The sequence below is a fragment of the Bactrocera neohumeralis genome, chromosome 4, assembly GCF_024586455.1.
Source record: "Bactrocera neohumeralis isolate Rockhampton chromosome 4, APGP_CSIRO_Bneo_wtdbg2-racon-allhic-juicebox.fasta_v2, whole genome shotgun sequence".
In the NCBI taxonomy this organism is placed as follows: domain Eukaryota; kingdom Metazoa; phylum Arthropoda; class Insecta; order Diptera; family Tephritidae; genus Bactrocera; species Bactrocera neohumeralis.
In genome coordinates, this window is record NC_065921.1 from 25,827,016 (window position 1) to 25,839,679 (window position 12,664).

General features: G+C 39.5%; 1 protein-coding gene across 1 annotated transcript in view; it reads right to left on the bottom strand.

Moving 5' to 3' along the window:
- The window catches only part of LOC126756471 (keratin, type II cytoskeletal 6A), a 276,027-nt gene that overhangs the window by 257,452 nt on the left and 5,911 nt on the right, over positions 1 to 12,664 (bottom strand). The window lies entirely within an intron of this gene.

Genomic DNA, 12,664 nt, shown 5'->3' on the forward strand with positions numbered 1-12,664 from the left:
ACGCCGCATACCGTTGTGGCAAACAAATTTGTGAACATGCTCAACAAATGGCCGAAATGCGCTCGGTTCAGTAAACCAACGCCGCAGCAAATGAATGTCTGTGCCAGCGTACAAATTTCATGTACAAGTATGTAAATCAATTAAAAGGAACACAACGTCACTAGGAACAAATTGCAAATTCATTGTGTTGCGCAGCCGCAAAGCCAACAAAAAAGCAGCGGCGAAAAATAAGCAAGCGACGTATTGCATGTGGCTAACGAAAGGTGATAAAATACACGAATAGGCAGGAGCAATTTGAGCCACACACACACTCTAACACAACAAAAGCCCTCCCAAGGCAATGCTGTGCGCGTGCGCGAAGGCATTAAGATTTGCTTGGCGTGCTGCCACTTAACTTCAACAAAATCATTCACTCCCACACTGGCTGCGGATGACGTGGAACCAATTCAGCTGAAGGAGATTGCATATTTGTTAGCTATTAGGTTGTTTGTGTGTGTGTGTCAGTAGGTTGTGTTCATTTTCAAGGTGTTACGGGCGATTAAGTGATAACGTGTAGGTGTAAATTATTTTATTTTGAATCGCTAAGATCGTTTATACGAATCTTATCCTTATTATTAAGAAATATAGATATTACTGGGATGACTTTAGATCTTTAAAGATGTGTTAAGTCCAAAAATATTTATTTTCCTCATACGAACTCATTATTGAACTTTTATATTAAAGAATTAAAGCTATATGACATTCTCTGACTATTCTTATGGACGTAATCGTTGGCGAACGTAAATTCCGCAAGGTGATCGCAGCTGGTAATGAGCGTGACACCTAACGCCATGCCGATCCCTGGAATCACCGATCCCTGTGATCCCCTATCCCTATGTATCCTGAATAAGGGATCTCAATTTGGAGATTCGGCAAATGTTAAAACAACAAATGCGGACAAAAAGGATAGAGCACCTGAAGTCTTACAATCGGGATGAGTAAGCTTTGGACTACTGTCAAGGCTTTATCTAACCCGAAAAGACATGGTGAACGAGTTGAAATTCAATTCAATGGCAATGCCTTTTCGGGCCCGAAGAAGTACGTGAGCTATCTTAACCGGCAATTCACACTGCACCCTTCGGTAGACAAAGCCAAACGTTGTGTTACCCGACGGCTGCGCAAAATGCCAAAAAACTGCGCACCACTTACTTTCACCGATGAGGAGGTGCGTAGTGTCATCAATAGCAAAATCCTCCAAATCCTTTTGCCCTGATGGAATAAACATGCTGATGCTCAAGCGCTTGGTCGATAGTAAGCTTCAAAGGTCCTCAACCTGTCGGAAAAACGCAGACGAGGAAGCTTCAGACATGCCCGAACACTGCACTCTGGACTATAACGGGGTACCTCTTAATGTGTCGCATCGAACATCCAAACATTGAGGCCCGTATGCTCTCAGTTAAGGAGCATAATGAACTCGTATCCGAGCAATTTCTGCCATAAAGCCATAGACCGACTTCACCGACTCCCTCTCAGTGAATGGCGTACTTGGAGTCAAACCAGCACCCATTGCAGACGACGAATTCGAGTTGCCGCGAGAATCGAGAGTGACCCTTCGTTCTAGATACTGTGGCAGGTTAAACTCATCCAGAACTGACCCCGTCATAAAATAAATATGTCCAGCATGCAACTAGTCCCCTCATGATTCTAATCACATCTTTGCATGCCCAGCTAACCCTACACAGCTGACACCCGACCCCTTCGAAGCAGCGCGTTTCCTGAGCCTACCATCGTGACCTCAATGACAATTTGTGTGAACCTTTACAGACGAAAACATCAAGAAAGTCCACAAAATAGTTTTGGTTGACCGTTAAGTGAAGTTGTTCGAGATAGCAGATACTTCAAAGACATGCACATCATATCATTTACCAATATTTGGGTATGAGAAAGGTCTGTGCAAACTTGAACTCACTTTTGACCAAAAACAAGGACGAGTTGATGATTCGGAACTCGAGTTTTTGCTTCGATATGTGACAATGGATGAAGCATGGCTCCATCATTTATCTTGAAAAAATTATCTTGAAAAAGGAAGGATCATCCACAGCGACTAAAAGAGAGTGTTATTAGACCTTTTGAAGGACGATATCGCCGAAAAACTGTCGCAATTGAAGAAAAGGAAAGTGCGTTTCCACAAGTCAATTCACGGTGTCACAAGTCAGTGAAAACCACGAAAAAAATCTAAGAATTGGACTTCGAACCATATTCTCCAGATCTGGCTATCCGCGACTATTTTCTGTTCTCAGATCGCAAAAGAAGGCTCGCTGGAAAGAAATTTTCATCGAATGAAGAAGTGAGCGCATAAACTGAGGCTTATTTTGAAGCAAAGGAAGAATTGTACTACAAAAATTGGTATCGAAAAGTTGGTGGGTCGCTAAAATCCATATATCACCCTTGAGTTCCCTATGTTGAATAAAAAATACGAATTTTAGTAAAAAAATTGAGTTTTGCTCTAGTAGGTCGGGGACTTTTAAATTAACCCATAACTCTATACCACTTAAGAAATGAGAATATATAAATTTGTGACTTCGAAGAAAAAATCTGTGATCTCGCTTCATACCTACCCCTACTCTAATACTATATGTTGATAGATAAGGCTGTAGGCTACTCTAAAAATTAAATCTTCCTAACTTCTTGCTATTTCATTTAATTTTTTCTTACTCTGCTTATTGTACTTTTCTAACTGTTATCGTATCTTATTTTATTGAATTTTTTTGGCTAGCAAGTCACATTTGGCTATATACCAATCTCCCTGACGTGTAAACTGAAAACTGCCTCAATCAATTTCCCATAATTTAACTTTGTTGATTCGTAATTCATATTTTTTGTGACTTAGCTATCGCACCGGTTAAATCTAATGGACATGAAAGTAAATCAATATTTTTTGCACACATAATACCTGCAACACATACACAGTTATATGTACATATGTACTTCTTGGTAAAAGAAAATCAGCAAAGCTGAAAAGGTGCTTGATCGGATAGTTTGGCTATTTTAAGGCGGCATATTTTAGAAAGTAGCATTACGTGCGACTAACTACGCCCCCTTCACTGAACACACCAAGCACTAAAGCACACATATATACAACCAAACGTAGATACATACTTGGGTGTTGCTTATGTGCAGACGAGCCCAAATAAGCGTATGCAGGCTCCCGGCCACAACGGCCGAATAACACACATACTCCCAAAAGGCAAAAGCGTTCAATAAGCCGCAGGTGGTTGGGCAGCGTTCGTCAGAGACTGTTTATGCTGATGGTGGAGGTGTTGCCGTCGGTGCTTAAATGGTTTGGTGTGGTGGCGGCAATCGATCTCCTTGTAAATGCAATTACTTTTATTGTTGTGCTGCACTAAAGTGTTATTGTTGTTGTACTCGCTAGTCGCTATTGCTCGATTTGTATGAGTTATGCGCTGCCACAATTATTGCTTTGGAAATTTTTGTATGCGCAACATTAATTTTCTTGATTTTTTTTATTTTTATACCCTGCACAGGTTATATTTAATTTGACACGAACTTTGTAACACTCAGAAGGACAATTCAGGGACTGTCTAATCTCCACGAATTAGTTTCCAAATCAGCGCTACAATTTGCGAATAAATTGTTCAGATCGGGTCACTATAGCATATAGCTGCCATACAAACTGATCGATCAAAATGGAATCCTTATATGAAAAACCTTTTTATTTGACAATATATCTTCACGAAATTTGGCATATATTATTGTCAAAAGCAATGTTATAGTCTCTGAAGAAATTGTTCAGATCGGATCACTATAGCATATAGCTGCCATACAAACTGATCGACCAAAATCAAATCCATATATGAAAAAAAATTTTATTTCACAATACATCTTCACAAAATTTGGCATAGATTATTTTGTATGATAAAGCTACAACTCCAGCTCAAATTGTTGAGATCGGACCACTATAACATATAGCTGCCATACAAACTGACCGATCAAAAACAAGTGCATGTATGGAAACTTTATTATTTGTGGAGGGTATTATGAGTTCGGAGCGGTTAACCTTTTTTTTTATTGTTTTACTTCAGTTTTCATTTGCCTTTTATTGTTGTTGCAGTGTGATGTTTTTCGTATGTTCGTATTTGCTTGTAAATCAGGCGATTTTCGCATTTCGTGAATAATTCGTGTAAATATTTCATACAACACATTTTCTGGGTTATATGGTGTGTTGTGGTGTTGCCACCATTTAAAATGATTATATTTTATACATATTTCCCCCCTAAACAACCGTAAATGGCATGTGTATGGCACAATCGTCGTCGGCCGGCTAAGCAACATGTTGCAGACTTATGTTGCACAGCACAGCACGCCTTGTAATCGATTCGGTGCAGGCTGCTTAATTTGTCTGACTAACTTTGGTGGTTGGGTATGCCTTTGCCCATTACTTGCCGCCTACTGCCTTACGTAATTGCCAAATGCTGAATGTGGAGCGCGCTGAACGGGGCGACCGATACAACGCCGCAATGCCCAATAATGGGTATTACCATCATCACACCAACTCCAACTAAAATGCTGCTACACAATCATCGGTTGGCGGCGTTTACGTTGAATTATTATTGATCAGAAGTACGCGCGCACGTCAGCGTCATACGTAATGAGTGCCGCACTGTTTGGCCTGTGGCTGATACGGCGACTGCGCGACCGCGCGACCGCGCCATCAACAGCCACTCAACCTATAAACGCATGCGCGTCGCCGTGCGCCAATTTTCACAATCGCCGTCACTCGCAATCACATTCGCACTCGCGCGCGCGCACTTTTCGGTGCACGAAAATTCTGCTTTTTTCTGCAATCACACAAATTTACATTTTCATATGCATATGTATGTGTATGGGCATATACAGTTGAATGCATATTTATTTATTTGCAATTTATTTGTTTGGCCGCTCGTTGATTGACCATAAAAAGCTTTGAGTAAAAGTTAAATCGTATTTACGATAGTGTTGCTAATTTGATAGCCGATTTACTGACTGACTTATGCCGAACGCGTATGCAATTAATGAGTTTTAAATGTTAGTTAATTTTTTTCGAATTCGAATTCGGAAAATTTATGCTCGTTTTAATTAATAAACATAAAATATTGATTATTGGGTGTGTGTGGGGAAAGGTAGTTTTAAGATAAGATATAAATCGTTTTTTATATATACATACATATATATAGGTATGCAAATGTACCGGTATGCAACTATTGTGAAGTAATGAAAGCTGACAAATATAATGGCGCCATTGTAAAATTTTAACATGCCGCAGTATTAGTTACGTTTTTTAGTTGCTTCTTTTCTGGCATTCATTCACTGAAACGAGTTCGTGTCTTAAGTCTTTTATACAAGGGTTACTTATTGTACTAGGAAACTCAGGGCTTCTTCTTCTTAATTGGCGTAGAAACCGCTTAAGCGATTATAGCCGAGTTAACAACAGCGCGCCAGTCGTTTCTTCTTTTCGCTACGTGGCGCCAATTGGATATTCCAAGCGAAGCCAGGTCCTTCTCTACTTGGTCCTTCCAACGGAGTGGAGGTCTTCCTCTTCCTCTGCTTCCCCCGGCGGGTACTGCGTCGAATATTTTCAGAGCTGGAGTGTTTTCGTCCATCCGGACAACATGACCTAGCCAGCGTAGCCGCTGTCTTTTAATTCGCTGAACTATGTCGATGTCGTCGTATATCTCGTACAGCTCATCGTTCCATCGAATGCGGTATTCGCCGTGGCTAACGCGCAAAGGACCATAAATCTTTCGCAGAACTTTCTCTCGAAAACTCGCAACGTCGACTCATCCGTTGTTGACATCGTCCAAGACTCTGCACCATACAGCAGGACGGGAATTATGAGTGACTTATAAACTCAGGGCTTACCACAGTGAATTTCTACAAATACTGGGGCTTTCTTGTTTTCATATATCACTGCATATTATCTTCTGACATTGTGCCTTACATTTGTATAAATAACTAAGAGTGACTGAGCTTCGAATTTATCATAAAATCGAGGTTATAAATGATTTCGAATTCGACCAACCATGGATCTGTTTCGCTCCACGTTTGCTCTAATGGTTAATTGTGAATCCTCAGAGATGCCGTACAGTGCGCACCGAAGATGCTATTTCTGCAGTGTAGCAGAGTATTGAAGCAGACCTCAAAGAGCTCATCCACTTTAGCGCGCAACAATTGGAGCTGTGCCCATCCACTTTATGAAAGATTTTGGGAAAGGATCTTGGTTTGCGGGCTTACAAAATCCAACTCGTGCAAGAATTGAAGCCGAACGACTATCATGCGTGTCACACGTTTGGGGAATGGGCTCAAAACGAGATGGCCACCGATCCCGATTTTCACACGAAAATTGTATTCAGCGAAGAAGTTCACTTTTGGTTGAATGGATACGTTAATAAACAAAATTGTCGCACTTGGCGTGAACCAAAATGGAGATTAAATTTGGATTTTAGTCATGTGATTTTCAAGAAATTATAAAGTGTGTATCATTTCACGGTATGGCCAACAATTTATTTTTAATAACGAGTTTGCGGACATTTCTAATATGTCATAATTTCACTGTATTCCTGTGTCCGTTATTCGTCGAATTGTTAAAAAATTCGAGCGTACATTTTCTTTATACAATGTTCAAGTGCCAAGGAGTCTGGATCTGGCGGAGTACAAAACAGAGGTTTTACTCATAAGCAACAGGAAGGTGAAAGAACGAAGTTAGAATGAGAGTTCGAGATTACTTCACAGCCACAAAAGAGGAACAAAAGCGCAGAATTATACCGGGCATCCACTCGTGGATAGACTGACGACTTAGGGTCTAGCATTGCCATCTGACCAAAATACTTAGTGGACATGGGTGCTATAGCAGTTGCCTTTACAAATTCCACAATGACGTTAGTCCGAACTGTTCGACGTGTACAGAGTAGAAGAATCTGAACATGTATTATTTGATTGCACTCGCTTTTCAAATATAAGAGATAAACTAAAAACCAAATCCGGTGGTTGTTTTAGGTCGGTAACAACGCTCATGTGCCAGTCAACTGAGAAATAGAAATGTGTTAGCAAAGCGTCAGTATTCATAATGGCAGAACTGAGATTTCTTCATCAGATTAGGAGTCTGTCAGTCCGCACAATAGAAGAGACTTGAATGTCCTGCCCCTCCCACGAAGTAATACTAAACCGGTGGTTTCGTGGGAGAGTCTTGAGTTGGGAGTAGGTTAGGTTTAGCGGATTAAACGTAACTTCCTGCCTTCAATGCTTCCCCTTACTATAAAAAAAATTAGACAAAGAACCGCTTGAAGTAATGAAAATATTTCTGTCATGTGTTGCTGAAAACCACAATTTGTCGATTTTGAGGAAGATTTAGGCTTGCATCCGTATAAAATTTTTCTCACTCAAGAACTGAAGCCACTGAACCACCGTAAACGTCGTGAATTTGCTGACTTTGCCTTGGTAAAACTTGAAAACGATAACAATTTTTTTATGAAAATCGTCTTCTCTTCTGAGTGGTGCGGTAAATATACAAAACTTTCGATTCTGTTGCGAGGAAAATTCACAAGTTATTCATAAACAACCGTTCAGTTTAATTGACAGTTTGGTGTGGTTTTGGTCTGATAAAATCGCCGGTCCGTACTTCTTTCGTAATGAAGCTGATAACCACCATGACTGTCAATGGAGAGTGGTATAAATCGATGATAACCAATTTTTTATGGCCGCACTTGGAAGAAGTTGATCTGGACAACATGTGTTCCCAACTGAACGGGGCTATAGCAGTAATCTACCAGTTTTGACATATTTCTACCATCACTCTCAAATCCGGGCTGAACCAATCTCTCTGTTCCTCACTATAATTTTCAAAACTATCCCAAAATTTTTTCAAATGATTGCGACGATTGTCTTGGTTCTAATCTGCTCTTCGGCTCTGATAGTTTGTCATCATTTCTTCATATCTTGATAGTTAATGGTTACCGAGGAGAATTTCATTGAATGAAACAAGACATATTTCCGCATAATGTTTTGTATATTTCCTGTAAGGAATCTGACATCACATGATGTTTGAATATGCGAAAAAGATGTTCAGAGCCCTTAAGTTAAGATAAAATAAGTAAATGATGGTTGCCCCCCGACCTAAGGTCTATTTTGCCCTTTCCCAAGTCACCTAGCCCCAGCATATTAATAAATTTCAACTGTACTGTTAGGTGCTAGTGAGGTAATGTGTTTCCTGTTTCGAAACATGCATCCAAGGAATTTTATCCTGCGCCTGCAGACTGCTATGCACTCAATTAGCAGGTGTTTTGGAGTTTGAGGCTCCCTGTCGTAGAACTAGCAATTTGCACAAGAAGCTAGACCCATGTTATATAAATGCTTCCTAAGCTTATAGTGGCCAGTGTAGAATGCGACAAGTAACCTGAATTTGTTCCTAGGAAGGTTGATTATATTTTTAACCTGCTGAAGATACAACCTCCATTAGCAACTTGGCACGGCGCATGCCTTAGAGCTGTTTCCAATACCTCTCTCTGCCTACCTCTTCTTCCTTGCGGAGCAGCTCCTTTATGGTAATGAGGACCCACCGCGGCTATACCTTTATGACCGGGCTCCCATATGAGATGCACTTGACTACGTTCCGATAGACGATTCAGCCATTCTTTACACTCCAGCATCAGTAGCGATTTGATCTCGTACTTATGCCAAAGGCTTCTGCTTGAAAACTGCTCGGCAAATTTCCCACAAGTATGCAAGCGCGGTCCTACGACTCCTGCATCAATTCTCTCCGACGTTTTCGAGCCTTCGGAGTGCTGCGTCAGGCATTTGCGCATGGCACCGAACATTCTGATGCATGCAAGTACAGCTTCGAGCGAGCCACCGCCCCATACGTGATTATCGGTCGCACAATCATGGTGTACAACCACTGAGACAAACCTTGGCTTGCAGCCACAGGATTTACCAGCTAATCGATTGCTCACCATTAGTGCTTTAGTAGCTCTGACCATGGTCAACATGCTGTTTCCACCGCAGTGTGTGTCCCCAAAGGTTAGATTCCTGAGACCAAGCAGAGACCTACGTCTCGTAAACGATGGTCGCCTTCGAAGGGTTGATTTTCGGCTCAACCTCACTGCACTATAACCCTTATAATAACTGGAAATATAAACTTTATTTTTAACAAGCCACGAAATTATTAAAATATAAAATATGCACACAAACCGATTTGGAAACATATTGTTACTGTGCTATATTAACAAAATCAAAAGTCATAATTTCTCACAACCAACAACAAATTTTGCATACGCATATGTACATAGACATATGTGCCACTACATTTTTATTATGTCATCGGGTGTGTGTGTGTGTTTTTTTTTTTTGCTATTTTATGCCATCAATGCGTGCCTTTCAACATGTATTTCGCAGCCCATATCCATTACGCGCCACATACTTGTACTTAACATTTTGCCAACAAAAGTAAGCAATTTGCACATTTCTCACATTGCTTGCGCAGTTTTGCACCAACTCCTTATGAATTTTATGCATTATTTATGGGAAATTGGGGAAAATGCAAACAATGAAACATTAAATTATTATACACATATCCTATCACATTATGCTAGGCGAACATGGATAAGCCCGTAAATAATTCAGTCACATCCATTTCTACACTCGTGGACACGCAAACCTTACCACTATACTTTCTTAAATTTTTTTCGGACTTTTTCGTTCGTTCGGGAATTTCTGCAATTTTGTTCTTTTTTATGTTTTTAGTAAGCATAAATAAACTATTTATAATTATTGTTTTTAATTTATTAAGTATAATGAGTAAAACACAAATTAGCTTTTCTGTGCTTTTACAAAAGCGGCCGATTTTATTGTACCGACTAAACTTCGTGTTTTAATTAAAAAAAAAAAAAATAAAAAAAAAATAAATAAAAATAAAATAAAATTAATTTCAATTATAGTGGAAATGAAATTAAATTAAAAAAATAAAAAATATAATTTTTTCATTTCGAGCTCATTTTGTAAAGCTCATTATCTTTCAATTGATTTATCTATAGCTGAATGTGTTTTGTTTTTAATTTTTAATATTTTTGATTAATAACATGTCATTAACTTATTTTTAATAAAAATGTCTATACCGTAAAAAGTACCGCTATAAAGTGTAGTCAAATATGCACAATGCTTGAAATTTTTGAGTGGTAAGGTTTGCGTGGCCACGAGTGTGTAAATGGATATATATCTCTGTATTTCTTATGTTTGTATGTGTGTTGGTGCGTGCAACAGGAAAATATTACAGGCACTGTTGCATTGATTTTCGTAATTGTTTTAACGTCACATAAACAAAAAATGCATATGTTGCATGCCACACAGATTAATATTATATATGCATATGTATCTCGGAGTGTGTACGAGTTTGTTTTTTTTTACATTTGCGTTGAGTGGATTTGTCGTGTTACATTTTTAGCGCTTTTTGCGTTTTTTGTGTTAATTTTTTTCACTTTTTGTTTGCTTATTTTTATTATTTAATTTTTTCATTTCTACTTTTATGGCATTGTGCGTGTGTGAGTGCTTTGTGAAATTCAGAAAAAATTATGAAAACCATAAAATCGGCGTATTTATGAGGGTTCGGAACATGTTTCGCTGCCACACTTCCTCAAAACTGTTGCATGTTGCCGCTATTCGAAATCTAATGGGATTGCCTGAATGCCTCCAATGATAATTTATTTCATTTGCTTTCGCATATAAATGTTGTTACACTTATACATTTATGTACATAACGGTACACACAACTAAAACCGTAAATTGTTGCAAGTTTTTCTTTTCCTTCTGCTGACTGCTTTTTCATTTGTATTTTTTTGTTTTGTTTTTTGTTTTTATATATTTTCAATTTCTGCATTATGGACTTTTGCATAAATATGCGAAATTATAAATGAACGCTAGGTGGGTAGACCGTTACACATGTACGTACATATGTTTGTGTTGTTAATATTACAAAAATATTAAAAGCCGTGCATTTTAAAAAGCTGCCAAAGAAAAATCGCTCACTATTGAGAAATCCACTGTTGGCCATTATTTGGTAAATGAAAGTTGCCACACTTGCGCACAAAGCTGTTTTGTATATATGTACATACAGACATATGTATGTACACATGAGTATCTATGTAGTACTTTTACATATGCACATATATGTATGTACCTGCCTCTGTATTTGACCGTCCCGAATGTGCTCATAATATGACCGACATTGTTGCCACCAAATGTGCACCGACAAATCGGACAATGAAAAGATCACTTGTTGTTGTCCAAAAATTAAATGGAGACCATAAATCTACATGAAACGCTTTTCAATGTGCTAAGAATGGTCGACATCTTGTCTGCAGCAAGCATATTATCATCTCATTATCTGGCATGCTGAATTGAAAATTGACATACATATAACTATGTATGTACATAACGGCATTTAAGCATACCCTATAGGTAATCCAATTCGTTTGGAATTGCGTTTAAAAACTTAAAGCTTCAGCCACTTTTGCATGAATATTGAACTAGTATTCCACTAGTCGTTAGCGGCATATAAAAACTGTTTTAGTTTGCTTAATATTCCGTCCGATTCCAGAGCTTTAATTGTACTTATACCAAACAAATTTTCATTGGCCATAACAACAGCACCGTTAGTTCTGCTTTTTCAGGTTGAACAAAGAAGCGAAGCGTATGGGGCTGTTAGTGAACGAAGGCAAGATGAAATATCTCATGACATCAAACAAACAGTCGTCGCACGCTCGAAATGGCTCCCCTTTACTGTTGACAACACCCGGGTTGTTTAACGCGGGTGCTTGCTGACGACAGCCTTACCCCATGGTGCACAAAAGCACAGCGGATCACATCAATGCGTTGATCAGCGCCCTGAAAATGCCAGGTATTTTCAGTACCCATTGGGAGGGTGGAATAGACATACTTACCACCTTGATAGGGTTCGAGGCCCATCTAAAACCTCTGCCGTACTTTGGGTCCATTTGAGGTTTCACCACAGCCGCCACGATACTCCCTGAGGATCCCATACACACATTACATACACACACCACTCATACAAAAGCTAACAGAATTCCCAGCTAAATGTCCTCGCCGCTTTAACAACTCACGCTCAAACGACATGCAAAAATGCATTCGGAGGCCCATGCCTCGTGAGCAGAAAAGCCAGACTCAGACAAATACAACGTCCCGCATGTACTCATAAGTCGCTCGGCTGTTAGGACTATTGTCCCTACGTTATTGCCACCTACCCCTAACCCTATCATCTAGAAGCCTCCTGCCCCCAGATAGTCACTGTGGGCAGTCATAATTTCGAAGTCGTAGATAATTTCGTCTATCTTGGAACCAGCATTAACAGCAACAACAATGTGATCCTCGAAATTCAACGCAGAATAACTCTTACCAACAGACCCAAATTCTACAAGTCACTCATCATCCCCGCCTACTATATTGTGCAGGAGCATGGACGATGACAATGTCTGATGTGTGGGCGTCACGAGTTTTCGAGTGTAAGGTTCTGCGGAAGATTTATGCTCCTTTTCGCATTGACAACTGCGAATATCGCAGTCGATGGAACAATGAGCTGTACGAGCAATACGACATGGTTAAGCGATTTAAGAGACAACGG